General features: G+C 42.1%; 1 protein-coding gene across 2 annotated transcripts in view; it reads left to right on the top strand.

Moving 5' to 3' along the window:
- Positions 1-25,736, top strand: part of LOC132816160 (meiosis-specific coiled-coil domain-containing protein MEIOC-like) — a 54,261-nt gene continuing 28,525 nt past the window's right edge. For both annotated transcript variants that reach the window (XM_060825644.1, XM_060825643.1), the window contains exon 1: positions 1-110. The gene's annotated coding sequence lies outside the window, so the exon portion shown is untranslated. The remainder of the gene's footprint in view (positions 111-25,736) is intronic.

The raw sequence follows: 25,736 nt of genomic DNA, 5'->3' as shown, positions 1-25,736 counted from the left end.
CAACCCAGAAGGTGTAGAATTAATGGCGTTCCGTTTCCTTGGCAGGATGCGCAAGTTGATGTAACGATTGTGAAAAGATGTGATGACCTAACTGCTACTGATCGCGTCTCGTGAGTATAAACGATAATTAGGTTTTTCTCTGGCTTCTTAGCAGGCAAGGGATTGGTCTGCACAGTATAGATTACGTAACATCGCCATAAATATGAGTGCGATCATCTTAGCATTTTTGGGCGGTGCTTAACAGTTTGGGCCCGCAATCTCAATTTCAGTGTAGATTTGTACAGCACTTTCGTGGACTTGATTTGCATTTTACTACCCAGCAAATGTGGAATGACAAAATGACAAAAGATCTTTCGCATTCCAATTGGCCTAACTACTTGTATGTGCCAAGTAACTTGTTGCAAACAAAAAAACTGCGTTTATAACCATTTTTGCAGGAAATGAATACCCGCTGATTTAAACTGTAATAATCTTTGACGCCTTTTTACGTCTTGTGTTGAATATATGTCGAGTACAAATGGGAAATAAAGTTGTGCACCTGTTAACTCAATCAACTTAGGGGAGGGAAATAATCGGTGAAAAACAGCTTGTAATGCAGTACATGTCAGAACTGGCAGTGTAGCCTAATTCATTCAGAGCAACTAAACATGTAGGTCATGCGAAAAACAAATCAACCATTGGTAACATGCAAGTCTTCATTTAAAAAACCTCAGGCGAACTGGTGAATGATAAGTGATTATGTTCCATGATCGTCATCATACACATTAAGTAGTTGGAACAGTAGAATGTAGTTGATAAGATGGGAACATCCTTTTTTTAAAAATAAAAACAGAAAATGCTGGAGAAACTCAGCATGTATGACAGCATCTGTAGAGGGAAAAGTAAAGTTATGTTTCAAAACCTAGTGAACAAAAGGTGAGCAATTTTTTTTGTTTTTTGTTTTTATCTCTTTTAAACATATTTTACTGTTTCATGTAATCTTGGCTTTTCTTATCGAGTCATAAGAGCCTGCAGCACACAAAAAGGCCCTTTGAGTCTGTGCTGGTCAAAAACTATGTCTAATTATTCTAATCTTACTTTTCAGCATTTGGCCGACAACCTTGGCATTACACATGCACATCTAAAGACTACTTAAATGTTGAGATTTTCTGTCTCTTCCACCCTTAGATGAAGTGAGTTTCTATACCACAGTTTAATTTTACCTACCCATATTCTAAACTTGCTGATACCATTACACAACAAAAATCTTACTAATGTTACTGTCATCCACATCTATAGCATTTTAAAGGATGTTGCAGATTTCTGTTCATTTGAGTGAAAAGGAATAGTATCCACATACTGAATCAGAAAATTTTCTTGTACACACTTAACAAATTCCTCTCCATTTAAATCCTTAACACTATGGCAGTCCCAGTCTATGTTTGGAAAGTTAAAATCCCCTACCATAACCACCCTATTATTCTTACAGATAGCTGAGATCTTCTAACAAGTTTGTTTCTCAATTTCCCTCTGACTATTAGGGGGTCTATAATACAATCCCAATAAGGTGATCATCCCTCTCTTATTTCCGAGTACAGCTCTAATGCTATCCCTTATCAAAAATGCTACTCCCCCTCCTCTCTCACCTCCCTTTCTGTCCTTCCTGTGGCATTTGTGGGTGGCACGGTGGCACAGTGGTTAGCACTGCTGCCTCACAGCACCTGAGACCCGGGTTTAATTCCCGACTCAGGCGACTGACTGTGTGGAGTTTGCATGTTCTCCCCGTGCCTGTGTGGGTTTCCTCCGGGTGCTCCGGTTTTCTCCCACAGTCCAAAGATGTGCGGGTCAGGTGAACTGGCCATGCTAAATTGCCCGTAGTGTTAGTTAAGGGGTAAATGTAGGGGTATGGGTGGGTTGCGCTTCGGCGTGTCGGTGTGGACTTGTTGGGCCGAAGGGCCTGTTTCCACGCTGTATGTAATCTAATCTAATCTAATCTAACTTGTATCCTGGAACATTAAGCTGCCAATCTTGCCCATCCCTGAGCCATGTTTTTGTAATTGCTATGATATCCCAGTCCCATGTTCCTACCCATGCCTGAGTTCATCTGCCTTCCCTGTTAGGCCCCTTGCATTTAAATAAATGCAGTTTAATTTATTAGTCCTACTTTGTCCCTGCCTGCCCTGACTGTTTGACTTCCTTCTGTTCTCAGTTGTACCAGTCTTAGATTGATCTCTTTCCTCACTATCTCCCTGGGTCCCTTATTGGTTTAAATCCTCCTGAGCAGCTCTAGCAAATAAACCTCCGCAGAGTTCCAGGGAAGTGGAAGAGAGGATTAGCAAAATTATTCTGTGTAGGAGTGAAAGGAACAGGATGGTCATTATGGGAGACTTTAATTTCCCCAACATTGACTGGAAATGCTATAATGCTAGTACGTCAGATGGATCAGTTTTTGTCCATTGTGTACGGGAGGGTTTCCTGACACAGTATGTCGAAGGGCCGATAAGAGGGGAGGCCACACTGGATCTGGTGCTTGGTAATGAACCAGGCCAGGTGTTTGATTTAGTTGTAGTTGAGCACTTTGGAGAGAGTGACCATAATTCAGTTACGTTTAGTTTAGCGATGGAAAGGGATAAGTGCATGCCACAAGTCAGGGGTTATTGGTGGGGCAAGGGCAATTACAGTGCGATTAGGCAGGAATTAGGATGCTTAGGATGGGGTAGCAAAATGCAGGGGATGCAGACAATGGAAATGTGGACCTGGTTTAAGGAACAGATATTGCATGTCCTTTATATGTATGTCTCTGTCAGGCATGGAGGAAGTGATAAGGTAAGGGAACCATAGTTTACAACAGAAATTACATCTCTTGTTGCGAAGAAGAAGGACGCTTATGTGTTGATCAGGCAAGATGTTCAGATGAAGTGATGGAGAGTTACAGATCAGCGAGGAAGGATTTAAAGAGAGAGTTAAGAAGAGCAAAGAGAGGACATGAGCAGTCTTTAGCAAATAGAATAAAGGAGAACCTGAAAGCTTTGTATAGGTATGTGAGGAATAAAAGGATGATTAGGGTAGGAATAGGGCCAATCAAAAGTGGGAAGTTGAATGTGGACCCTGTGGATTTCGGAGAAGTGCTAAATGAACACTTCTCATCGGTTTTCAGTCAGGAAAAGGAGAATATTGTAGAGACGAAGAATGTGAGATATTAGATGAGAAAGGATTGAGGTTAGTTACAAACAGGTGTTGTCTACTTTCACTCCTTCTAGAATTGATAAGTCCCCTGGGCCGGATAGGACTTATCCGAGGATTCTTTGGGAAGCGAGGGAGGAGATAGCAGAGCCTTTGGCTTTGATATTAGAGTCGTCATTGTCTAGGGGTTTGGTACCAGAGGACTGGAGGATTGCAAATGTTGTTCAAGAAGGGCAGTAGAGATGACTCAGAATTATAGACCAGTATGCCTTGCTCCTGTTGTAGGAAAGGTTTTGGAAAGAATTATAAGTGATAAGATTTATAATCATCTAGCAGCAACAAATTGATTTCAGATAGTCAACATGGTTTCGTCAAGTGCAGGCCGTGTCCCACAAACCTCATTGAGTTTTTTGAGAAGGTGACCAAACATGGAGATGAGGGTAGGGCAGTTGATGTGCTATACATGGACTTCAGTAAAGCCTTTGACAAGGTTCCACATGGTAGGCTGTTGGAGAAAATGTAGAGGCATGGAATTGAGGGTGATTCAGCAGTTTGGATTAGAAACTGGCTTTCTAAAAGTGGTGGTTGATGGAAAATATTCAGCCTGGAGTCTGGTTACTAGTGGTGTGCCACAAGGATCTGGTTTGGGACCACTGCTGTTTGTCATTTTTATAAATGACTTAGATGCAGGCATAAGTGGATGGATTAGTAAATTTGCAGACGACACTAAAGTCGGTGGAGTAGTGGGCAGTGTGGAGGAATGTTACAGTTTGCAGGGGGACTTGGATAAACTGCAGAATTGGACTGAGAGGTGGCAAATGGAGTTCAATGCATGTAAATGTGAGGTGGTGCACTTTCGGAAGAATAACAGGAAGGCAGAGTACTGGGCCAATGAAAAGTTTCTTGGTAGTGTGGATGTGCAGAGGGATCTTGGAGTCCATGTACATAGATCCCTGAAAGTTGCCACCCAGGTGGATAGTGCTGTTAAGAAGGCATACGGTGTGTTAGGTTTCATTTGTTGAGGGATTGAGTTCTGGAGCCGAAATATCATGCTGCAACTATACAAAACGCTGGTGTGGCCACACTTGGAATATTGTGTACAGTTCTGGTCCCCATATTTTGGGAAGGATGTGGAAGCATTGGAAAAGGTGCAGAGGAGATTTACCAGGATGTTGCTGGTATGGAGGGAAGGTGTTATGAGGAAAGGCTGAGAAACTTGGGTCTGTTCTCATTGGAAAGAAGGCTAAGAGGGGATTTGATAGAGACATACAAGATGACCAGTGGATTAGATAGGGTGAACAGTGAAAGTCTTTTTCCTAGGATGATGACATCAGTGTGTACGAGGGGGCAGAACTACAAATTGAAGGGTGATAGATTTAAGACAGATTCCAGAGGCAGGTTCTTTATGCGGAGAGCGGTAAAGGCTTGGAATGCCCTACCTGCTAATGTAGTCAACTCAGCTTCATTAGGGAGATCTAAACAATCCTTAGATAAGCACATGGATGATTTTGGGTTAGTGTAGCGGAACAAGTTGAGAATAGTTCACAGGTCGGCAGAACATCGAGGGCCGAAGGGCCTGTTCTGTGCTGTATTGTTCTATGTTCTAAATCTACCGGTTCGTATATTAGTCCCCTTCCAACTAAGGGGCAAACGGTCCTTCTTGTGCAGGTCACTTCTACCCCAAAAGAGATTGCAATGATCCAAAAAGGTGAATTCTTCTCCCATACACTAGCTCCTCAGCCATGCATTTATCTGCCCTATCATCCTATTCCTGCCCTCACATGCTCGTAGCACCGGGAGTAATCCAGATATTACTACTCTTGAGGACCTCCTTTTTAAATTTCTGCCTAACTCTCTGTAATCTACCTTCAGAATCTCAACCTTTTCCCTTCCAGGTCATTGGTTCCAAGGTGGACAATGACCTCTTGCTGGTCTCTCTCCGCCCTGAGAATACACTGCACCCTGTCTGAGACATCCTTGATCCTGGCACCAGGGAAGCAACACACCATTCTGATTTTTCACTGCTGGCCACAGAAACGTCTGTCTGTACCTCGGACTAGAGAGTCCCAAGCACAATTGATTTCTTGGAACCCAACATACCCCTCATTGCATTAGAACCAGTCTCAATACCAGAAACTTGGCTGTTCGTGTTACGTTCCCCTGAGAATCCATCATCCCCAGAAGGCTGCCTACCTCTCTTACCTTTCCTGGAGTTAACCCATGTATGTGACTGTATTCGAGACTTTTTCCCTTTCTTATAACTGCCATCCATCATATACTGTTGCTGTACCTACTCTTGGGAAATAAGGCAGGGCAGGTGACTGAGGTGTGAGTGGGGGAGCACTTTGGGGCCAGTGACCATAATTCTATTAGATTTAAAATAGTGATGGAAAAGGATAGACCATATCGAAAAGTTGAAATTCTAAATTGGAGAAAGGCCAATTTTGACGGTATTAGGCAAGAACTTTTAAAAGCTGATTGAGGGCAGACGTTCGCAGGTAAAGGGACAGCTGGAAAACGGGAAGCCTTCAGAAATGAGTTAACGAGAATCCAGAGAAAATATATTTCTGTTAAGGTGAAAGGAAAGGCTGGTAGGTATAGGGAATGCTGGATGACTAAAGAAATTGAGGGTTTGGTTAAGAAAAAGAAGGAAGCATGTGTCAGGTATAGACAGGATAGATCAAGTGAATCCTTAGAGTTTAAAGGAAGTAGGTGTATACTTACGATGGAAATCAGGAGGGTGGAAAAAGGGGACATGAGGTAGCTTTGGCAAATAGAATTAAGGAGAATCCAAAGGGATTTTACAAATGCATTAAGGACAAAAGGGTAACTAGGGAAAGAATAGACCCCCCCACCCCCCAAAGATCAGCAAGGCGGCTTTTGTGTGGAGCCGCTGAAAATAGGGGAGATACTAAACTAGAATTTTGCATCAGTATTTACTTTGGAAAAGGATATGGAAGATATAGACTGTAGGGAAATAGATGGTGACACCTTGCAAAATGTCCATATTACAGAGGAGGAAATGCTGGATGTCTTGAAATGGTTAAAGGTGGATAAATCCCCAGGACCTGATCAGGTGTACCCGAGAACACTGGGAAGCTAGAGATGTGATTGCTGGGCCTTTTGCTGAGATATTTGTAACATCAATAGTCACAGGTGAGGTGCCAAAAGTCTGGAGGTTGGCTAATGTGATGCCACTCTTTTAGAAAGATGGTAAGGACAAGCTAGGGAACTATAGACCTGTGAGCCTGGCGTTGGTGGTGGGCAAGTTGTTGGAGGGAGTCCTGAGGGACAGGATGTACATGTATTTGGAAAGGCAAGGACTGACTGGGGATAGTCGACGTGGCTTTGTGTGTGGGAAATCATGTCTCACAAACTTGATTGAGTTTTTTGAAGAAGTAACAAAAAGGATAGATGAGGCCAGAGCAGTAAATGTGATCTATATGGACTTCAGTAAGGCATTCGACAAGGTTCCCCATGGGAGACTGGCTCACAAGGTTAGATCTCACGGAGTACAAGGAGAACTAGCCATTTGGATACAGAACTGGCTCAAAGGTAGAAGACAGGGAGTGGTGGTGGAGGGTTGTTTTTCAGACTGGAGGCCTGTGACCAGTGGAGTGCCACAAGGATCGGGTCCTCTATCTTTTGTCATTTACATAAATGATTTGGATGTGAACATAAGAGATATAGTTAGTAAATTTGCAGATGACACCAGAATTGGAGGTGTAGTGGACAGTGAAGAAAGTTACCTCAGATTACAACAGGATGTTCATTAGATGGGCCAATGGGCTGAGAAGTGGCAGATGGAGGTTAATTCGGATGAATGTAAGGTGCTGCATTTTGGGAAAGCAAATCTTAGCTGGACTTGTACACTTAATGGTAAGGTCCTAGGGAGTGTTGCTGAACAAAGAGACGTTGGAGTGCAGGTTTGCAGCTCCTTGAAAGTGGAGTTGCAGGTAGATAGGATAATGAAGAGGGCGTTTGGTATGCTTTCTTTTATCAGTCAGAGTATTGAGTACAGGAATTTGGAGGTCATGTTGTGGCTGTACAGGACATTGGTTAGGCCACTGTTGGAATATCGTGTGCGATTCTGGTCTCCTTCCTATCGGAAAGATGTTGTGAAACTTGAAAGGGTTCAGAAAAGATTTACAAGGATTTTGTCAGGTTTGGAGGATTTGAGCTATAGGGGAGGCTGAACGGGCTGGGGCTGTTTTCCCTGGAGCGTCGGAGGCTGAGAGGTGACCTTATAGAGGTTTACAAAATTATGAGGGGCATGGATAGGATAAATAGACAAAGTCTTTCCCCTGTCGTGGGGGAGTCCAGAACTAGAGGGCATAGGATTAGGGTGAGAGGAGAAAGATATAAAAGGGACCCAAGGGGCAACGTTTTCACACAGAGGGTGGTTCATGTATGGAATGAGCTGCCAGAAGAAGTGGTGGAGGCTGGTACAATTGCAACATTTAAAAAGCATTTGGATGTGTATATGAATAGGAAGGGTTTGGAGGGATATGAGCCGGGTGCTGGCAGATGGGACTAGTTTGGGTTGGGATATCTGGTCGGCATGGACAGGTTGGACTAAAGGCTCTGTTTCCATGCTGTACATCTCTATGACTCTAATCATAGTAAAAATGTGTCCTCTTGGATCATATTTTCTCCACCAAAGGAAATAATTTGTGTCTACCCTGTCAAAGTCTTTATCATTTTGAACACCTCAAATGGATTAACCTCAGCCTCCTAATCACAAGGAATAAGTTAATGCAATGTGCACCCCTAATTTATTCACCAGTATAATTTTGGTGAATTTGAACACAATTATTTCCTGAAATTTAGTTACCCAAAACTGAATCTTCAGTTGCAAAATATTACCGATGAAACAAAATATGCTGGAAATATTTAGCAGGTCACGTATAATTTATGTAGGCAACAAAATTTGTTTCATGTTTATATATCTGACATATCAGCAGTGTTTCTCTGAAGCAAGGATGCCTAACCATTTCACGTGAAGGTTCAGTTCTTGTCTTGTGAATCAGGGGAGAGGAGATGGTCACATCAGTAAGCATGGATTTCAAAGGAGAAAATCCTAAGCAGTAAATTGATCAACCTGCATTTACCTCCTTCTGTATTACTGTTAAGGTACCTATTCGAGACGGCTCAGGGAATCCCTCCCCGATGGACTCGACTTGTCAGCCTCTCTTGGTTCGTCCTGGAGATCGTACTCTGTGGTTGTCTGGAATATAAAATGCTTTCAGACAGTTTAGTTTAAATTATTACCTTTATTTGCCAATGGTATCAATGTTAAACCATAACATAGATACCTATAAGCCAGGCTTGAGCTAAGGTTCTAAAACCATTAGCAGAGTCGTAGCACCAGCTCTTAGAGTCATAATCATAAGAGCTCTCTTAGGAGGCTACTCTCCTTATTGCTGCAAACAAGCTGTCTTTATACAGAAATTAGTATTAAAATTACAAAAACACTACATGTCTTTAATCAGATAAGCAGCAATAAAATGGCAAAAGTTTGCAGAGGAAGAGAAACTCATTGACGGGTCTGAGTACGCTTGACTAATTGAGCTGCATGTACATCAGAGTGGGAACCCTGATTAAGTCAGGCCAAATGGTCTCCCTTTTAACTGTATATCATAACAAGAGACTAGTCTAAACTATGTGAAAAAGGTCATGAGATAACCTTGCTCAGCTAACATGCCTGATATCATTGTCCGACAAAATGCCTTTTTCTTTTAAAATCATTTTAGATTTCCAAAATGCAAATCAAATTCATAACGTTCCAAGATCTCGAGCTCCAAGGAACAACACACATTCAATCCATGACAAGCATGTGTACACTCAAGTCAGACCATAAAGAGTTAACCTTTCCACCAGCTTCTGTCCTGTCTTTTTCTTTCTCTCTCTCTCTCCAATTCTCTCTCTGACACATATACACACACATGACCATCTTTCAGCTTTCTTACTATGTCAATTTCAGCCTTTGTATTTTCCTAACTTGTAAGCGTAATGAGACATTCACCTTCCAGAACAGTCAAGATTATGGAGCTGAGCTTCATAAAATCAAATCTGCTCAGTGTGGTATACATGAAAACATATCAGGATTGTTGTATTACGTGTATTTTCCACTAGTAATTATTAAATTACAAGTTATTTTCCTCTTGAGTATGAGTTTTGTCAAGAGTCTTCAATGTAACCCAGAAATGTAGTTATCTAACATCCCACGGTGAAATATGTGCCTCCAGCCTCTGGGGTGGGAAGGAAGTACTGCCACACATTCCACAAGTGAACAAATGTCGTTACGTTATTTACACTGATTCGTTGACACTAAGAACAGATGTTCTTCATTTTTCTGAAAATCTTCTGCCCCCACCCCTATGTGGTCAAATACTTTCCCGCATCTCCTTAGCAGATGTGTAAGGCTACCAGCTTTCTTATTGTACTGGTTTGTACTTATTATACTGTATTTCATGGGGGTATTGACAGTTTGTGGGGAGCATGACCCTCTCACCCACTTTGCTCCAAAGTAAATCACTCACTCACCCATCCATGTCACCCTTCCAGTCAGTTAATTATTTTTCCAACCTCTTATCCAGTTGCCATATAATTTCCCTGCTTGCTAATGAAGGAGAACATAAATTACTAAGTAAGCTTGCTACTGCTTGCATATTAATTATGAAAATACAAAGACGTGTATTGGGGCGGCATGGTGGCTCAGTGGTTAGCACTGCTGCCTGAATGCCAGGGACTCAGGTTCGACTCCAGCCTTGGATGACTGTCTGTGTGGAGTTTGCGCATTCTCTCCATGTCAGCGTGGATTTCCTCCAGGTGCTCCAGTTTCCTCCCATAGTCCAAAAGATATGCAATGTAGGTGAATTAGCCATGCTAAATTGCCCATCGTGTTAGGTGCATTAGTCAGAGGGAAATGGGTCTGGCTGGGTCACTCTTCGGAGGGTCGGTGTGGACTTGTTGGGCTGAAGGATCTGTTTCCATGCTGTAGAGAACCTAACCTAATCTCATCTAATCACTCACTTCTCAGTTCATCAGTTAATCAGCCAGTCACACCCATCTAGCACACCTTCATGTATCTATATACCCAGACCTCTCTTTTTCTCTCTTGCACTCTCTCTCTCTCTCGCTGTCTCTCAATCAATCACTTACACAGTCACATCCTTTCAGTCAGTCGCTCACTCTCTGGTAACTTACTCATTCTTCTCAATTACACTCACTTGCTCCCATTCCTCCCGCTACTCACTCACTCGTCCAAGCTGCCAACACTCACTCAGTTAGTCACTCAACCACCCAGCTCCCCAGTCAGTTACTCACTCAGTCACTCAGCCCTCCAGTTAGTTAGTCATTCATACCCTAATCACTCACTCACTTCATTTGCTATCCAGCTCCCCCAGTCAGTCTATCACTCACTCACCCAGACAGTCCCTTATTCAATCATTCACCCACTCACTCTTGTCACTGTGAGTCATTCACTTACTCCTACCCAGGACCCCCTCCCCCATTTCATGTGAGCTGACGTACAGATCTGCTCTATACACTATGTCAAACAGTAACTGAATATTTCCTTCTATAAAAGCTAAAAATGCTGTACTCTCAATATCATCTCACAAGGCCTGTGCAACCGAGGCACCTTTTGATTTCCATGCCCCCCACAGATAAAAGGCAAATATTTGATTAGCTTATTGATTAAGTTTTCTATCTGTGCATTGCTGTTAGTAATTTGTGGAAACGTAAACCTTTTTTATACTCCACAACTCCAAAGGAGTTGGGTTTTTCTCAAACCCAAAATTAATGACCTAATATTTCTTCAACTTTTAACTCCTTTTCCTTAGTTTTGTTATTGCACAGTCTTGTTGATGTCTGAAGCAATCTTCTCCCGCACAACTTATTGTGTCTTTAAATGTTGTGAAATTTAACACTTGAATATATTGGTCTGTACATCTTGACCAAGTCAAATTTATGACAGCTCTATAATTAAACCTTGCCTATATCATGGCAGTCTATTCACCATTGTGCGAATCAAAGTTAATTGAACTTATAAACTTAGCAACTGCACCATTGCGTTTAGATTTAACGACAATATGCATGCACAAATACTTGGGATTGCCATAGCAGACTCTGTGGAAATGTATTTAATCAGAGAATCATAGAGATGTACAGCATGGAAACAGACCCTTCAGTCCAACCCGTCCATGTCACCAGATAACACAACCTAATCGAGTCCCATTTGCCAGCACTTGGCCCATATCCCTCTAAACCCTTCCTGTTCATATACCCATCCAGATGCCTTTTAAATAATACATTGTACCAGTCTCCACCACTTCCTCTGGCAGCTCATTCCGTACAAGTACCACCCACGGCATGACTAGGTTGCCCCTTAGGTCCCTTTTGTATATCTTTCCCGGCTCACCCTAACCCAATGCCCTCTAGTTCTGGACTCTTCTAATCCAGGCAAAAAAAACTTTATTTACTCTGTCCATGCCCCTCATGATTTTATAAACCTCTAAGGTAATTCCTCAGCCTTGGACGCTCCAGGGAAAAATAGCTCCAGCCTCTTCAGCCTCCTCCTATAGCTGAAATCCTCCAAGTCTGGCAACAACCTTGTAAATCTTTTCTGAAACCTTTCAAGCTTCACAACATCTATCCTTCTTCACTATCCTAGCTACTTGTGACTCCACTTTCAAGGAGCTATGAACTTGCACTCCAAGGTCTGTTTGTTCAACAACACTCCCTAGAACCTTACCATTAAGTGTATCAATCCTGCTAAGATTTGTATTCTCAAAATGCACCTCAAATTTATCTAAATTAAACTCTATCTGCCACTCCTCACCCCATTGGCCCATCTGATCAAGATCCTGTTGTAATCTGAGGTAACCTTCTTAGCTGTCCACGACACCTCCAATTTTGGTGTCATCTGTAAACTTACTAACTATACCTCTTCTGCTGACATCCAAATCATTTTTATAAATGACAAAATGTGGTGGACCCAGCACCGATCTTTGTAGCACTGTACTGGTCACAGGCCTCCAGTATGAAAAATAACCGTTCACTACCACCCTCTGTCTTCTACCTTTGAGTCAGTTTTGTATCCAAATGGCTAGTTCTCCCTGTATTTCATGAGATCTAACCTTACTAACCAGAGCCTTGTTGAATGCCTTACTGAAGTCCATATAGATCATGTCAACTGCTCTACTTTCATCTATCTTCTTTGTTACTTGTTCACACAACTTAATCAAGTTTTTGAGACATGATTTCCCATGCACAAAGGCATGTTGACTATCCCTAATCAGTCCTTGCCTTTCCTAATATGTGTAAAGCCTGTACCTCAGGATTCCGTCTAACAACATGCCCATCACCGACGTCATATTTGTTGCGTTCCATGAGAGTATCCTTGATAGAATAACAACCAAGTTCCTTTCTCTTGCTTATATCGAATATATACATGATATATGCAGCTGCAGATTTCTAAATGTCTTAATGGACTCCATCCTATGCTCAACTTCATCTTTAAAATGGAACAATCAAATGAGCTCCCTTTCCTGCACATGCCTGTTGAGAAATTGGCAAAGAGGTTGTCTAGTAAAAGTTTTTAAAAAGTTACTTGGATTAGCACTATGTCATAACATTCAAGTCTATGGAACTAATGTGGAAAAGTGGCATTAGTGTAGGTTGTAGTATGTTGTTGGTTGTGCAGACACAATGAACTAACAGGCTTTTTCCATACTATATGATTCTGTAAACCTATCATCACTTGTATATGGGTTTCACACAGTATAAGATTGGCCTTATCATCAACTTTGTAAATCAGGCCTGAGCCATTGGTTCACAGTGTACGCTTAATGTTGAAGTAGGATGCATCAAAACTATCTTGTGGGATAATTGCTTCACTGATCGGGTCATTTCTTAATTTACTGATAAGATTCATATCCTATTAAATTGATTTACGTTCCAAGATGCGCAAATGGAAGGGATGGGCAATAAAACTTAGCCCAACCTTAATATCCCCTGGCCTTAAGAGTGGGAGAGATGGTCCCCTGGCTGCTAGAGTGGGAGTGACATCTCTGGGCCACAAGATCTTAATGGAGAGAACAGTCCCTGGACCACGAGAGCTGAAAAAGCATTAAACTGCTTCTGCAGTCGAAGGAGAATTGTCATTTGAGTAACAAATTAAAGTCAAGAAACAAATGACATAGGAATTGAATGCCTGTAAATGAGTGTGCGTGTAAAGGGATATAAGTCCGTGAGGGGGTGTATGAGTGAGCGATTGTGCGTGCGTGTGTGTGTGCGCGCGAGCACGTGAGAGAGTGAGAAAGACGGCCAGCGGAGTCACCTGTATTATTATCACATGCACCTAAGGTCCCGGTTGAGGCAATCCACATGGGTGCCGAGCTTGGCTATCAACCTCTGCTTGGCTACTTTGCATTGTTGCCTGTCCCTTTCTATATTTTTCCCCTCTCACCCTAAACTTATGCCCTCTAGCTCTGGACTACCCCACTTCAGGGAAAAGATCATAAGACCATAAGACATAGGAGTGGAAGTAAGGCCATTTGGCCCATCGAGTCCACTCCGCCATTCAATCATGGCTGATGGGCATCTCAACTCCACTTACCAGCGTTCTCCCCGTAGCCCTTAATTCCCAGAGACAACAAGAATCTATCGATCTCTGCCTTGAAGACATTTAGCGTCCCGGCCTCCACTGCACTCCGTGGCAATGAATTCCACAGGCCCACCACCCTCTGGCTGAAGAAATGTCTCCGCATTTCTGTTCTGAATTGACCCCCTCTAATTCTAAGGCTGTGTCCACGGGTCCTAGTCTCCTCGCCTAATGGAAACAATTTCCTAGCGTCCACCCTTTCCAAGCCATATATTATCTTGTACGTCTCTATTAAGTCTCCCCTTAATCTTCTAAACTCCAATGAATACAATCCCAGGATCCTCAGCCGTTCCTCATATGTTAGACCTACCTACTTTGTCTATTTATCCTATCCATGCCCCTAATGATTTTACACACCTGTATGAGGTCACCCCTCAGTCTTGGATGCTCCAGCGTAAATAGTCCCAGCCTCTTCAGCCTTCCCCCTCCTATAGCTCAAATCCTCCAACCCTGGCAACATCCTTGTAAATCTTTTCTGAACCCTTTCAAGTTTCACAACATCCTTCTGATAGGAAAGAAACCAGAATTGCACTCAATATTCCAACAGTGACCTAACCAATGTCCTGTACAGCAGCAACATGACCTCCCAACTCTTGTACTCAGTACTCTGACCAATAAAGGAAAGCATACCAAACGCCTTCTTCACTATCCTATCTACCTGCGACTCCACTTTCAAGGAGCTATGAACCTGCACTCCAACGTCTCTTTGTTCAGCAACACTCTCTTACAAGTCCTGCTAAGATTTGCTTTCCCAAAATGCAGCACCTCACATTTCCCTGAATTAAACTCCATCTGCCACTTCTCAGCCCCTTGGCTTACCTGCTCAAAATCCTGTTGTACACTGAGGTAACCTTCTTCACTGTCCACTACACCTCCAATTTTGGTGTCATTAGCAAACTTAGTAACTACACCTCTTATGCTCGCATCCAAATAATTTATATAAATGATGAAAAGTAGTGGACCCAACACCGATCCTTGTGACACTCCACTGGTCACAGGCCTCCAATCTGAAAAACAACCCTCCACCAACACCCTCTGTCTTCTACCTTTTGAGCCAGTTCTGTATCAAATAGTGAGTTCTCCTTTTATTCCATGAGATCCAAACTCCTTAATCAGTCTCCCATGGGGAACTTGTCGAATGCCTTACTGAAGTCCATATGGATCACATCTACCGCTCTGCCCTCATCACTCCTCTTTGTTACTTCTCCCAAAAACTCAATCAAGTTTGTGAGACATGATTTCCCACGCACAAAGCCACATTGACTATCCCTAATCAGTCCTTGCCTGTCCCTCAGGATTCCTTCTAACAACTTGCCCACCACTGATGTCAGGCTCACTGGTCTATTGATCCCTGGCTTGTTCTTAACACCTTTCTTAAACAGTAGCACCACATTAGCCAACCTCCAGTCTTCCGGCACCTCACCTGTGACTATCGATGATACAAATATCTCAGCAAGAGGCCCAGTAATCACTTCCCTAGCTTCCCACAGAGTTCTAGGGTACACCTGATCAGGTCCTGGGGATTTATCCACATTTATGTGTTTCAGCACATCCAGCACTTCCTCCTCTGGATATTTTTCAAGATGTCACAATCTATTTCCCTACATTCTATATTTTCCATGTCCTTTTCCATAGTAAATACTGATGCAATAAACATGTTTAATATCTCCCCCATTTCCTGTGGCTCCACACACAGGCTGTCCTGCTGATCTTTGAGGGGCCTTATTCTCTCCCTAGTTACCCATTTGTCCTTAATGTATTTGTAAAGTTCCTCTGGATTCTCATTAACCCTATTTGCCAAAGCTATATCATGTCCCCTTTTTGCCTTCTTGATTTCTCTTTTAAGTGTACTCCTACTGCCTTTATACTCTTCTAAGGATTCACTCGATCTATCCTGTCTATACCTGACATATGCTTCCTTCTTTTTCTTAACATCAATTTCTTTAGTCATCCAGCAGGTTTTGCAACTATACCTACCAGCCTTTCCTTTCAGGAATATATTTTCTCCGGATTCTCGTTACCTCAGTTCTGAAGGCTTCCCACTTTCCAGCCGTCCCTTTACCTGCCTCCAATCAGCTTTCGAAAGTTCTTGCCTAATACCGTCAAAATTGGCCTTTCTCCAATTTAGAACTTCAACTTTTAGATCTAATCTATTCTTTTCCATTGCTATTTTAAAACTAACAGAGTTATGGTCGCTGGCCCCAAAGTGCTCCCCACTGACTCATGATTTAATTTCTGGATTAGTGGTGTTGGAAAAGCACAGCAGTTCAGGCAGCATCCGAGGAGCAGGAAAATCGACATTTCGGGTAAAAGACATTCATCAGGAATACGGGCAAGTGCCTGAAGGGCACTCTGCCTGTATTCCTGATGAAGGGCTTTTGCCTGAAACGTCGATTTTCCTGCTCCTCGGATGCTGCCTGAACTGCTGTGCTTTTCCAGCACCACTAACCCAGAATCTGTTTTCTAGCATCTGCAGTCATTGTTTTTACCTACTTGATTTAATTTGTAAAAATATAAAACATAGGTACTAAGTTAGCCTAGAACATTGTTTTTAGAGCAGTAAGACAGTGCTATTCACTGGTTCTATGGATTGTTAAGGTGCAAAGATAGTCTTTAGTGGAGTGATATACTGTTCCTGTTGGATGTGTGAGATTAAGAAGAGTTTCTATGTTATTGATGATTGTGTCTGCAGGAAGTCTGCTTAGTTGCAAAACATGGATTGGTTGGAACGGCAGTTAGAGATAGTGAGGAATTTACAAGAGCTAGGGGGTGTTATGGATGGCAATTGCATGAAGGGAGATAAGCCAAAGATACAGTCAGGTAGATGGGTGACCTCCAAGAAAGGTAGGAGAGGGAGGCAGGTAGTGCAGGAGTCTCCTGTGGCTGTCCCCATCTCAAAGAAATATTTTGTGTTGGAAAATGTAGGGGGTCAGGGGAATGTAGCACTGACAATCAGGTTTCTGGTACCGAGACTGGCTGTAATGTAACAAGGGGTACACCAGGTTCCAAGCAGTTAATTGTGATCGGGAACTGTCTAGTTAGAGGCACAGATGGATGTTTCTGCGGCTGACAGTGAGACATCAGAATGGTGCGCTGCCCCTCTTGTGCCGGGATCAGGGATATATTGGAGAGGGTGCAGAATATTCTCAACAGTGAAAGAGATAGGCAGCAGATTGTTGTATAGATTGGAATTAATAGGAAGAGATAAGAATGAGATTTTGAGGAGTGAATATAGGAAGTGACGCAGGAATTTAAAAAGTAGATTCAGGAAGGTATTAACATCTGGATTGCTCCCAGTGTCACAAGCTAGTGAGGGGAGGAATAAGAGGATAGAGCAGAAGATTGTGTGGCTGAGGAGTTGTTGCAGGGGAGAAAGATCCACATCTTTGAATCATTGGAATCACTCCTGGGGTAGAAGTGACCTATACAAGAAGGACGGATTGAACCTGAGTTATAAGGGAACTAATATATTGGCAGGAAGATTTGCTAGAGCTGCTCGGGAAGATTTAAATAGGAACAAAGCAGAAAGCAAGGTAGGACTGATTAAATTAAATTGCATTTATTTCAATGCAAGAGGCCTAACAGGTAAGGCAGATGAACTGAGGGCATGGTTGGAAACATGGGACGAGGATACCATAGCAATTACAGAGACATGACTCCAGGATGGCCAGGACTCGCAGCTTAATGTTCCAGGATACTGATATGCTAGGAAGATTAGAAAGGGGAGCAAGAGAGGGATAGTGGTGTTTTTGATTAAGGATAATACTATTGTAGGACTTAGGGAGGATATTCCTGGGAATACATCCAGGGAAGTTAGTTGGGTGGAATTGAGAAATTAGAACGGCATTATCACCTTATAGACTCCCAATAGTCAGCAAGAAATTGAGAAACAAATTTGGAAGGAGATCTGTGTGAATAATAGAGGATTTTAATTTTCTAAACAGAGACTGGGGTTGTCATAGTCTTAAGGGAGTGATATGGAGAGGAATTTAAGTGTGTGTAAGAAAATTTTCTGATTCAGTATGTGGATGCATCTACTAGAGAAGGTGCAAAACTTGACCTCCTCTTGGGAAAAAGGCATGTCACGTGACTGAGGTGTCAATGGGGAAGCATTTTGCAGCCACCGATCATAATTCTATTAGTTTCAAAATAGTGATGGAAAAGGATAGACCGAATCTAAAAGTTGAAGTTTTAAATTGAAAGAAGGCCAATTTTGACAGTATTAAACAAGAACTTTCAACAAAAAAGTTGATTGGGGGTATGTGTTTGCAGGTAAAGGGACGGCTAGAAAATGAGAAGCCTTTTCATGAGATAGAAATGAGGTAGAGACCAGAAATAGTATGTTCCAGTTAGATTGAAGGAATAGGCTGGTAGGTGTATGGAATGCTGGATGACGAGAGAAATTGAGGTTTTGGTCAAGGTAAGAAGAAAGTCAAGTTATGAAAATCAGGAGGACAAAAAGGGTATATGAACTACCTTTGGCAAATAGGGTTAAGGAGACTCCAAAGGGATTCTACAAATACATTAAGGACAAGAAGGTAACAAGGGAGAGAATAGGGCTCCTCAAAGATCAGCAAGGCTGTCTGTGTGAAACTGCAGGATATTGGTGAGATACTAAACAAGTATTTTGCACCAGTGTTTACTGTGGAGAAGGACATAAAAGATAGACAACGTGGGGAAATAAATGGTGACATCTTGAAAAATGTCCAAATTACAGAAGAGGAGGTGCTGGATGTCTTAAACGCATGTAGGTGGATATATCCCCCAGGACATAATCAAGTGTACCGTAGAACTCTGTGGAAAGTTAAGGAAGAGATTTCTGAACCCCTTGCTGAAATATTTATATCATTGGTTACAGAAGAGATGCCAGAAGAATGGAGGTTGGCTAACGTTGTGTCTCTATTTAAGAAAATTGAGAAGGAAAAGCCAGGGAACTAGAGACTGGTGAGCCTGAATTCGGTAATGTGCAACTTGTTGGAGGGAATCCTTAGGGACAGGATGTACACGTATTTGAAAAGGCAAGAACTGATCAGGGATTGTCAACATGGCTTTGTCTGTGGGAAATCATGTCTCACAAACTTGATTGAGTTTTTTGAAAAGTAACAAAGAAGATTGATGAGGGCGGAGTGGTGGATGTGATCTTCATGGACTCCAATAAGGCGTTTGACAAGGTTTCTCATGGTAGACTGGTTAGCAAGGTTAGATCACACAGAATACAGGGAGAACTAGGTATCTGATGTAGAATTGGCTCGAAGGTAGAAGGGTGGTGGTGGAGAGTTGCTGTTCAGACTGGAGGCCTATGACCATAAGGATCGATGCTGCATCCACTGCTTTCTATCATTTATGTAAATGATTTGGATGTGAACATAGGAGGTATGGTTAGAAAGTTTGCAAATGATACTAAAGTTGAGGTTTAATGAACTGTGAAGAAGGTTAACCTCAGATGGTAATGGGATCTTGATCAGATGGGCCAGTGGGCTGAGGAGTAGCACATGGTGTTTAATTTAGATAAATGCGAGGTGCTGCATTTTGAAAAGGGAAATCAGGGCAGGACCCAATGGTAAGGTTCTGGGGATTGTAGCCGAACAAAGAGACTTTGGAGTTCAAGTTCATAGTTTCTTGAAAGTGGAGTTGCAGGTAGATAGGATAGTGGCTAGATGCATGAGTAGGTGGGGAGCAGAGGGATACAGTTGCTTAGGAATAAGGTGACAGGTTTAGACAGTGGATTTGGATCGGCTCAGGCTTGGAGGGTCGAATGGCCTGTTCCTTGGCTGTAAATTCACTTTGTTCTTTTGTTCTTGAAGGTGGCATTTGGTATGCTTTCCTTTATTGGTCAGTACATTGAGTCTCTGAGTTGGAAGGTCATGTTGCAGCTGTGCAAGACAATGGTTAGGCCACATTTGGAGTATTCTGTGCAATTCTGTTCTCCCTCCTGTAGGAAGGATTTTGTGAAACTTGAAAGGGTTCAGAAAAGATTTACAAGGATGTTGCTAGGGTTGGAGGATTTGAGCTGGAGAGAGAGGCTGAATAGGCTGGGGCTCCCTGGAGCATTGGAGATTGAGGGGTGACCTTATAGAGGTTTATAAAATCATGAGAGGCATGGATAGGATAAATAGAAAAAGTCTTTTCCCTGGGGTAGGGGAATCCAGAACTAGAGGACATAAGTTTAGGGTGAGAGGGGAAAGATATAAAAGGGACCTAAGGGGCAACGTTTTCACGCAGACGGTAGTGTGTGTATTGAATGAGCTGCCAGAGGAAGTGGTGGAGGCTGGTACAATTGCGACATTTAAAAGGCATCTGGATGGGTATATGAATAGGAAGGGTTTTGAGGGATATGGGCCAAATGCTGGCAAATGGGACTAGATTAGGTTGGGATGTCTGGTTGGCATGAACTAGTTGGACTGAAGGGTCTGTTTCTGTGCTGCATATCTCTATGATTCTAAATGCATACCTTGCAGTAGTATCCACAGATCTTGAAAGAAAAACTAAATATTTTTATCAATTCTTTTTGTTTTTCCTCTGTTTTGGATGGAACTGTTACTGTGAATCTCTCGCTTTTCTGAATGCAGATAAAAAAGAAGAAGCAATGGCGCTAATTCATGCCTTTTTTTTGGTTGATACACAGTCCCTGTCATTGAGTCATAGAGAAATAAGAAATGTGATTGCTTCGCCGCTTGCGAAGATCTTTGCATCCTCACTCTCCACCGGAGTCATACCTGAGGACTGGAGGGAGGCAAATGTAATTCCTCTCTTCAAGAAAGGAAATAGGGAAATCCCCGGCAATTACAGACCAGTCAGTCTCACGTCTGTGGTCTGCAAGGTGTTAGAAAAGGATTCTGAGCGATAGGATTTATGACCATCTGGAAGAGCGTGGCTTGATTAAATGCAGTCAGCATGGCTTTGTGAGGGGCATGTCATGCCTCACAAATCTTATTGAGTTCTTTGAGGATGTTACTAGACAAGTTGATGAGGGTCGAGCGGTGGATGTGGTGTATCTGGACTTCAGCAAGGCATTTGATAAGGTTCCCCATGGTAGGCTTGTTCAGAAGGTCAGGAGGGATGGGATACAGGGAGATTTAGCTGTCTGGATACAGAATTGGCTGGTGGACAGAAGACGAAGTGAGTGGTAGTGGAAGGAAAGTATTCTGCCTGGAAGTCAGTGGTGAGTGGTGCTCCACAGGGCTCTGTTCTTGGGCCTCTACTCTGTGTAATTTTTATTAATGACTTGGATGAGGAGATTGAAGGATGGGTGAGCAAGTTTGCAGATGACATTGACAGGATGCAGGGATGGGCTGAGAGGTGGCAGATGGAGTTCAACCTGGATAAATGTGAAGTGATGCATTTTGGAAGGTTGAACTTGAAAGTTGAGCACAGAATTAAAGACAGATTCTTGGCAGTGTGGAGGAACAGCGGGATCTTAGTGTGCAGGTACATAGATCCCTTAAAATTGCCACCCAAGTGGACAGTGTTGTTAAGAAAGCATATGGTGTTTTGGCTTTCATTAACAAGGGGATTGAGTTTAAGAGCCGTGAGATCTTGTTGCAGCTCTATAAAACTTTGGTTCGACTGCACTTGGAATACTGCTTCCAGTTAATGGTCGCCCTATTATAGGAAAGATGTGGATGCTTTGGAGAGGGTTCAGAGGAGGTTTACCAGGATGCTGCCTGGAATGGAGGGCTTATTTTAAGAAGAGAGGTTGACTGAGCTCGGACATTTTTCATTGGAAAAAAGAAGGAAGAGGGCTCTAATTGAGATGTACAAGATAATGAGAGGCATAGATAGAGTTGATAGCCAGAGACTTTTTCCCAGGGCAGAACTTGTTAACACGAGGGGTCATAGTTTTAAGCTGTTTGGTGGAAAGTATAGAGGGGATGTCAGAGTTGGGTTCTTTATGCAGAGAGTTGTGAGAGCATGGAATGCGTTGCCAGCAGCAGTTGTGGAAGTGAAGTCATTGGGGTTGTTTAAGAGACTGCTGGACATGCATATGATCACAGAAATTTGAGGGCTCGTACATTAGGTTTACCTTACATGAGGATCAATGGTCGGCACAGCATCATGGGCTGAAGGGCCTGTTCCGTGCTGTACTGTTCTATGTTCTTAGGCTCAAACTGCTCTGTGCTGACCAAAATTTTGATCCATGCTAACCCACTTACCTGCACTTCGCCCATATCCTTCTAACCTCTCTTCCTATCCATGTGTTTGCCCAAATGCCTTTTAAATCTTGTTAGTGTACCCACCTCAACCACTTCCGCTGGCTTAACATTCCATATGCGTACCACGCTCTGAAAAATAAAAAGTTGCCCCTCAGGCTCCTTTTATTCTTTCCCCTGTAATCTTAAACTGATGCCCTCTAGTCCTCGATTCCACAACCCGGGGATGAAAAAGACTGTGTGCATTCACCCTGTCCATATCTCTCATGATCTTATACACTTCTATAAGATTCCCCCCTCAGCTTTCTATGCTTTGAAGAAAAATGTCCTAGCTTGTTCAACCTCTCCCTATAACTCAGCCTTTTGAGTCTTGGCAACATCTTTGTAAATTTCTTCTACACTCTTTCCAGTTTAATAACCAATCTTGAATATTTTTCCTGTAGCAAGGTGATCAAAACTGAACACAATACTCCAAGTGCAGCCTTACCAACATCCTGTACAACTGCAATATAACTGCCCGATTTCTACACTCAGTGCACTGACTGATGAAGGCCAGTGTGCCAAAGGTCTGCTTCACTGCCCTATCTATGTGTGACTCCACTTTCAGAGAACTGTGCACCTGAACTCCAAGGTTCTTCTGGTTCACTACTGTCCTTTATCTATCAATTTTGTGACTTCACGAGGTTGACACCTCAACTTTGTGAACATTCAATAATTAAACTCCCACGTAGTTGATTGAGCCATTTAATTTAAGCCACGGAATCAATTAAATGTTATATTGAGGAAAGAGGCCATTTGGCTCATCGAACCTGTGCCAATTCATTAAATGTGTCAATATTCTGCTTCTTCCACTCACCTTTGCATTTTATTTTTATCTGAATAATCATCCATATTCTTGACTACTCACTGAGTGAAAATGATTTTGTCAGAATGGGTGAAAGTTTGAAGTTGATGCTTTAGGATTCAGTGCTGAGATCATTACAGGCAATCTCTGGGTTGCGAATGGGTTCCATTCCTGAGTCACACAGTGCAGAACATTAAAAAGCAGCCATTCATAAGTGCAGGAAATAGTCATGTGTCAGGTATTTAAAATTTCACTCAAGTACGGGTATGCTCTTAAATTGGGGACCCCTGTGCTGTTTCTAAGTTACATACCATGGAATACAAAATTTGATGTAAGCTTGTAGTAAACTATGCAGACATTATCAAATTAGGAGTAGTGGAATAAAAGGATTCATCTTAGAAATTACAATAGGGGTTGGACAAAATATGTGAATTGACAAAAGAAAAGGCAGATTAAATGAAATGCGGAGAAGTGCAAAATGGTCCACATTGAAACAAAAAAGCACAATGCATGCTCCAAGATTGTGTTGAAATATTTGAGGATGGTGTTGAAATGGTTCTAATGATTAGTAATTACAGTTAATAGACTGGAGAATCTGTTTTCTCTTCGAGCAAAAAGATCTACATGGAGATTTAATAAAGCAAGTTAAAATGATTTCGTGTTTAGGTAGAACAAACAATGAGCAATTGTTTTCAGTGGCTGAAAGTTTGAAAAACCAGAGGATACAGTTGTAAGATGTTTAGCAAAAGAATGAGAGACTTTTATAATGCAACAAAGTGGTCAGTGTTCGGACTACACTGATATAGGATGGTGTTGGTACAAGTTCAAAAGACACTTGAATAAAAACTTGAAGGACAAGAAATCCTAAAGATTTGGAAAAAGCCCTGGGGAATGGGACCAAGTGGATTGTTCTTCGCAAGAACCAACAAGTACCTGGTTGGCTGTAAGTTATTCAAACAAAAATAAAATAACTGCAGACTCTGGAAATCTAAAACAAGTAGAAAATACTTGAAAAGCTCAGCAGGTCTGGCAGCATTTGTGAAAGAGAGAAACAGAGTTAACGCTTTGAATCTGATGGGACTTTTCTTCAGAACTTCAGGTTCTTTATTCTTCTTGCCAAATGTATAACCTCACATTTTCCCTTATTATATCCATCTGCCAAGTTTTTGACCATTTGTTTAACCTGTCTGTATCCATCTGCTGAATCTTTGTATCATCCTCACCACTTGCCTTCTCACCAACTTGGTGTCATCCACAAACTTGACTGCAGTATATTCCGTTTCCTCAAGCAGGTCATTAATATATATTGTATGTAATTGTGGTCCCAGCACTGATCTTTGTGGTACTTCGCTAGTTACAGTTTGCCATCCTGAAAATGTCCCCTTTATCCCAATGCTGTCTTCTATTAGTTAACTAACCTCTCTCACTTCTAGTAAACAGCCTCCAATACCATGGGCTTTACCTTACTAACTAACCTAATGTGTGCTACCATATCAGCCACCTACTGAATCCAATCTGAGGGAGGTATTTAGATGGTGCTACATAAGGGGGAAAGTAAGTTAAACTAAAATGTTACTTTAAACTCTATCGGTTTAAAACTGGTTTAATAATGCATTGACAGATGTGTGAACCATATGCAGCACAACAAAGTCTTGTTATCAACTGCCAGAAATGCTCTCAATACCAGGACCACTCCAGAATGTAAAGATAACCCTTTCTCTTTGCTATTAAGATTATTTCCTTGACTCCACTCCCCAGGATCTTTCACCATCACCTCCAACAACTGATGTAAGTAGCTCATGGAGGGAAGAGTTAGAGATGAGTTTCTAAAATAAATTCTGAAGAATATTCTGGATTTCTAATGTCTCTGGCCCAGTGAGTAAGGAGGTGTAGGTGGATCTGGTTTTGGGGATCACAGGTTAGAATGGGAACAGTAAGGGACAGAAACCATTGTGTCATAAGGTTTAGATTAGGTATGGAAAAGTACAGTAAATTAGAGTGAAAGTACTTAGAGGAAAGCTAATTTCAGTGGAGTGGGAATGGATCTGACACAAGGTAAATTAGGATCAAAGCTTGGCAGATGAAACTTAATAGAACAATGATTGTCTTTAAAGAGTGACTGTGCAGTTGAAAGGTATTCTTATCAGGGAGAGTTGTAGGGCAATCAAAACCAGAGCTCCCTGGTTGAGAAAGAGCAAGGTGAAGCAGAAAATAAAGCTGTGTTTGATATATGTCAGATTGATAACAAAATAAGAACCAGGCTGAATAAGGGCTATAACAAAGCAAGAGAGTGGCACTAAGTAAATTTGTCCTTTAGAGGGCCAACATAAACAAAGCTGAATGACTGCTTCCTGTGTTGTAACCATTTTGATTCTATAATTTATTAAGGTTGAGACCATCTGTGTCGCTGTCACTTCCATCTTTTCTTCTAGCCAACTGAACCAGACATCACTTAAAGATTAACCCTGCCGTAAGCCTGAACTTTTGTTTACATTTCTGTCCTGCTTCCCCTCAGGTCCTCTGCATTTATCTTGTCGAAGAAACATACTTCTGGCTAGCTTGAACAAGTTCTCACTAACCAACACCTTTTCCTTGCCCCATTTAAGCAGATATTGTTAATTCTTACTATTTGAATACTGGTCCCTCCTATTTAACTAATCGAAATGAAATTGTCTTTAACCTTACCTCAAACTCTAGTTACATCTCTACTTGTTTCCCTGACAACTGTCTGTTAAACCAGATTTTTCCAATTTTCTTTTAATTCATGGGATGTGAGTCTCGTTGACTAGGCTTGCATTTATTGACTGCATCTAATTGCCCTTGAGTTGGTACTACAGAAGACCTATGGAGACAGAGAGGGGAAACCATGGGAAAAGAGCTACTTGCGCCTCCAATTTCATGATTCTAAAAT

Source organism: Hemiscyllium ocellatum, chromosome 5 (genome assembly GCF_020745735.1).
Source record: "Hemiscyllium ocellatum isolate sHemOce1 chromosome 5, sHemOce1.pat.X.cur, whole genome shotgun sequence".
In the NCBI taxonomy this organism is placed as follows: Eukaryota; Metazoa; Chordata; class Chondrichthyes; order Orectolobiformes; family Hemiscylliidae; genus Hemiscyllium; species Hemiscyllium ocellatum.
The sequence above is the reverse complement of the archived record's forward strand: the minus strand, read 5'-3'. Positions and strand labels throughout refer to the sequence as shown.